Genomic DNA, 5388 nt, shown 5'->3' with positions numbered 1-5388 from the left:
AGGATAGGGTGCCATTTGTGATGTACTAAGTGTCTATAGTATCCTGTAGCGATGGAGGAAGAGGATTTAAGGCTTGTAGCTTAGCCTTAGCACTTCCACTGTCTCAGCCGACCGCCTGAGGAGAGATAATCCTCCCTCTCTCCCTCTCTCTCTCTCTCTCTCTCCTCTCTCTCTCTCCTCTCTCTCTCTCTCCTCCTCTCTCTCTCTCTTCCCTCCTCTCTCTCCTCACAGCAGCGCCAGGGCCTCAGACCTGACCTCCCTATTGAGGGATCAGACACAGGAAGACCCCTATCAGACACACAGGCTCAGAGCCAAAAGGCCAGACAGGACAGGAACAAAGACAGGGACTCTTGTCTACCTGGAATTACCAGAACAGCTTTGTTTATAAACATTCTGATTTGGTCTATAGGTCAACCATAGTATATACAGTAGAGACAGTCTGTCCAGAGTCTGTCCAAGAGGCCATTATTGTAACATTCTGTTGGTTAGTCTGTCCAAGAGGCCATTATTGTAACATTCTGTCTGGTTAGTCTGTCCAAGAGGCCATTATGTAACATTCTGTCTGGTTAGTCTGTCCAAGAGGCCATTATTGTAACATTCTGTCTGGTAGTCTGTCAGAGGCCATTATTGTAACATTCTGTCTGGTTAGTCTGTCCAAGAGGCCATTATTGTAACATTCTGTCTGGTTAGTCTGTCCAGGAGGCCATTATTGTAACATTCTGTCTGTTAGTCTGTTCAAGAGGCCATTATTGTAACATTCTGTCTGGTTAGTCTGTCCAGGAGGCCATTATTGTAACATTCTGTCTGGGTAGTCTGTCCAGGAGGCCATTATTTGTAACATTCTGTCTGGTTAGTCTGTCCAGGAGGCCATTATTGTAACATTATGTCTAGTTAGTCTGTTCAAGAGGCCATTATTGTAACATTATGTCTGGTTAGTCGTCCAAGAGGCCATTATTGTAACATTCTGTCTGGTTAGTCTGTTCAAGAGGCCATTATGTAACATTCTGTCTGGTTAGTCTGTCCAGGAGGCCATTATTGTAACATTCTGTCTGGTTAGTCTGTCCAGGAGGCCATTATTGTAACATTATGTCTAGTTAGTCTGTTCAAGAGGCCATTATTGTAACATTATGTCTGGTTAGACTGTCCAAGAGGCCATTATTGTAACATTCTGTCTGGTTAGTCTGTTCAAGAGGCCATTATTGTAACATTCTGTCTGGTTAGTCTGTCCAGGAGGCCATTATTGTAACATTCTGTCTGGTTAGTCTGTCCAGGAGGCCATTATTGTAACATTCTGTCTGGTTAGGGACAGAAGACAGAGTCAAAGACCCTAATAGGTCCCCAATATGGTCTAATAGTCAACTTAAAAGCATAACCTTGTGGCGCTAATGATAGTCTTACTTGCTGTAGTACATTCATAACAAATAACCACATAAACTAGATACCTTGGTACTTGTTGTAGTATAACCAGACTAAACTAGATACCTTGGTATTTGTTGTAGTATAACCAGACTAAACTAGATACCTTGGTATTTGCAGTAGTATAATCAGACTAAACTAGATACCTTGGTACTTGCTGTAGTATACCCAGACTAAACTAGATACCTTGGTATTTGCAGTAGTATAACCAGACTAAACTAGATACCTTGGTATTTGCTCTAGTATAATCAGACTAAACTAGATACCGTGGTACTTGCCGTAGTATAACCAGACTAAACTAAACTCAGCAAAAAAAGAAACGTCCTTTTTCAGGACCCTGTCTTTCAAAGATAATTCCTAAAAATCCAAATAACTTCACAGATCTTCCTTGTAAAGGGTTTAAACACTGTTTCCCATGCTTGTTCATTGAACCTTAAACAATTAATGAACATGCACCTGTGGAACGGTCGTTAAGACACTAACAGCTTACAGACGGTAGGCAATTAAGGTCACAGTTATGAAAACTTAGGACACTAAAGAGGCCTTTCTACTGACTCTGAAAAACATCAAAAAGAAGATGCCCAGGGTCCTGTTCATCGCGTGAACGTGCCTTAGCATGCTGCAAGGAGGCATGAGGACTGCAGATGTGGCCAGGGCAATAAATTGCAATGTCCGACTGTGAGACGCCCAAGATAGCGCTACAGGGAGACAGGACGGACAGCTGATTGTCCTCGCAGGGCAGACCACGTGTAACAACACCTACACAGCATCGGTACATCCGAACATCACACCTGCGGGACAGGTACAGGATAGCAACAACAACTGCTCGTGTTAAACCAGGAATGCACAATCCCTCCATCAGTGCGCAGACTGCAATAGGCTGAGAGAGGCTGGACTGAGGGCTTATAGGCCTGTTGTAAGGCAGGTCCCCACCAGACATCACCAGCAACAACGTTGCCTAGGGCACACACCCACCATCGCTGGACCAGACAGAACTGGCAAAAATGCTCTTCACTGACGGTTTTGTCTCACCAGGGGTGATGGTCGGATTCGCGTTTATTGTCGAAGGAATGAGCATTACACAGGCCTGTACTCTGGAGCGGGATCGATTTGGAGGTGGAGGGTCCGTTATGGTCTGGGCGGTTGTTCACAGCATCATCGGACTGAGCTTGTTGTCATTGCAGGCAATCTCAACGCTGTGCGTTACAGGAGAGCATCCTCCTCCCTCATGTGGTACCCTTCTGCAGGCTCATCCAGACATGACCCTCCAGCATGACAATGCACCAGTCATACTGCTCATTCTGTGCGTGATTTCCTGCAAGACAGGAATGTCAGTGTTCTGCCATGGCCAGTGAAGAGCCCGGATCTCAATCCCATTGAGCACGTCTGGGACCTGTTGGATCGGAGGGTGAGGGCTAGGGCCATTCCCCCAGAAATGTCCGGGAACTTTCAGGTGCCTTGGTGGAAGAGTGGGGTAAAATCTCACAGCAAGAACTGGCAAATCTGTGCAGTCCATGAGGAGGAGATGCACTGCAGTACTTAATGCAGCTGGTGGCCACACCAGATACTGACTGTTACGTTTGATTTTGAATCCCCCTTTGTTCAGGGACACATTATTCCATTCTGTTAGTCACATGTCTGTGGAACTTGTTCAGTTTATGTCTAAGTTGTTGAATCTTGTTATGTTCATACAAATTATTACACATGTTCAATTTGCTGAAAATAAATGCAGTTGACAGTGAGAGGACATTTCTTTTTTTGCTGAGTTTAGATACCTTGGTACTAGCTGTAGTATAAACAGACTAAACTAGATACCTTGGTACTTGCCGTTTTCCATCTTTGTTGAGTCATAGTCTTCGGCTAGCCGGCGGTTCTTGGTGGAATCTGATTCGTCTGGGAAGTAAGGCACTCCTCCAGGCTATCTCTGACCGGCGTCTCATTGGTCTCTTTTGACCTTTGACCTTCGGCAGGGACTTGAGCAGGGTGAAGTCATCGTTCTCTGCTCTGGTTCCACCTCCTTCACCTCTTTAGGCTCCACAGCAGGTTTGGTGTCTGAGGGGGAGAGGGAAATATTTAAGAGACTATACGAAGCTTCTGCCTCTGGGGTTGCTCCTCTTGAGCCAAAAATGAGTCCACTCTATGGAGAGAAATAATATCCAGAAAGGGCACACCRACCTTCACCCATAAATTGTTAGCCTAAAACTGAGGATATGTGTGTTTTCATCAACTAAACTTCCATAGTGTATCTTTAAATAGAGAAGCCAGCCACCAAACCACCTTGTATTTCTCTGCTGTCTTTCCTCTGCAGCTAAACAGGGTTGGGCCTGGCTGGCTTTCCACTGCAGCTAAGCAGGGTTGGGCCTGGCTGGCTTTCCACTGCAGCTAAGCAGGGTTGGGCCTGGCTGATTTTCCTCTGCAGCTAAACAGGGTTGGGCCTGGCTGGCTTTCATCTGCAGCTAAACAGGGTTTGGCCTGGCTGGTTTTCCTCTGCAGCTAAACAGGGTTGGGCCTGGCTGGTTTTCCTCTGCAGCTAAGCAGGGTTGGGCCTGGTCAATCCCTAGATGGGAGACCAGAAGGACTAGTGAAATTCAGGGTCCACATTCATAAAACATCTGGGAATAGGAGTGCTGGTCTAGGATCAGTTTAGCCTTTTAGATTATAATGAATGGACAGAGAGGACCTGATCCTAGAGCAGCACTCCCACTCTAAGGTGCTTTATGAATACGGGGCCAGAGCCATGGGCTGCAGTGGGTGGTCTTGGAACTGTGGATTTTATTATGATCCCTATTAGCTGTTGCACATGAAACAGCTACTCTTCCTGGGGTCCACACAAAACATGAAACAGCTACTCTTCCTGGGGTCCACACAAACATGAAACAGCTACTCTTCCTGGGGTCCACACAAAACATGAAACAGCTACTCTTCCTGGGGTCCACACAAAACATGAAACAGCTACTCTTCCATTCAATGTAAAGGCTGAATTAGCATGACACGAGCTGAATTCAATGTAAAAGGCTGAATTAGCATGACACGAGCTGAATTCAATGTAAAAGGCTGAATTAGCATGACACGAGCTGAATTCAATGTAAAAGGCTGAATTAGCATGACACGAGCTGAAATCAATGTAAAAGGCTGAATTAGCATGACCCGAGCTGAATTTAATGTAAAAGGCTTTGGAAAAAAGCTTGGTATACGCTCAGTGCTTCATTGACATTTCACAGAGATATGCTTGTTTTTGTGAGAAATCTTCAAAAATAACAATCATTTTGAATTAATATGAAAAGCGTATACTAAAGTATGAAAATACTATGTCATGTCGTTATCCATCTTAGCTCTATATTATTTTATGTCCTGTGGATTGGAGAAGAAAGATGACTAGTTCAACAGTAAAGTGAGATGTCAGGTCGCCTGTAGCCTTAATTCATGCACAGAATCCAGTCTAGCTGACACGATGCCATTTTCCTGGCCTCTCTCTCTCTGCCCTCTATTGTTTCAGTCACCTCATTTTAGTCGTCCTCCAAGGGTAAAACTCCAATAACCTTTGAACGGGTTTATTATAGAGACATGAAGTTTGGACATTGGTTTTCTTAGACAATTATCTACACAGTTAACATATAAAAAATTGTGTTTTTGATTGGACACCCTTTACATGTATTGTGTGTTTTGTGTGGACCCCAGGAAGAGTAGCTGTTTCATGTTTTGTGTGGGACCCCAGGAAGAGTAGCTGTTTCATGTTTTGTGTGGACCCCAGGAAGAATAGCTGTTTCATGTTTTTTTGTGTGGACCCCAGGAAGAGTAGCTGTTTCATGTTTTTGTGTGGACCCAGGAAGAGTAGCTGTTTCATGTTTTTGTGTGTGTACCCCAGGAAGAGTAGCTGTTTCATGTTTTGTGTGGACCCCAGGAAGAGTAGCTGTTTCATGTTTGTGTGGACCCCAGGAAGAGTAGCTGTTTTCATGTTTGTGTGGGACCCCA

General features: G+C 44.7%; 1 long non-coding RNA gene across 2 annotated transcripts in view; it reads right to left on the bottom strand.

The window, feature by feature from the left end:
* Positions 1-3146: 3146 nt before the first annotated feature.
* Positions 3147-5388, bottom strand: part of LOC112075841 (uncharacterized) — a 7758-nt gene continuing 5516 nt past the window's right edge. Inside the window, exon 5 of one of the 2 annotated variants that reach the window (XR_011477503.1) lies at positions 3147-3468. This is a non-coding gene — a long non-coding RNA (uncharacterized lncRNA). The remainder of the gene's footprint in view (positions 3469-5388) is intronic. The other variant, XR_002895052.2, reaches the window with a different exon arrangement.

Source organism: Salvelinus sp. IW2-2015, unplaced genomic scaffold, assembly GCF_002910315.2.
Source record: "Salvelinus sp. IW2-2015 unplaced genomic scaffold, ASM291031v2 Un_scaffold3432, whole genome shotgun sequence".
Lineage (NCBI taxonomy): Eukaryota > Metazoa > Chordata > Actinopteri > Salmoniformes > Salmonidae > Salvelinus > Salvelinus sp. IW2-2015.
This window is presented reverse-complemented; position numbering and strand designations above follow the sequence as displayed.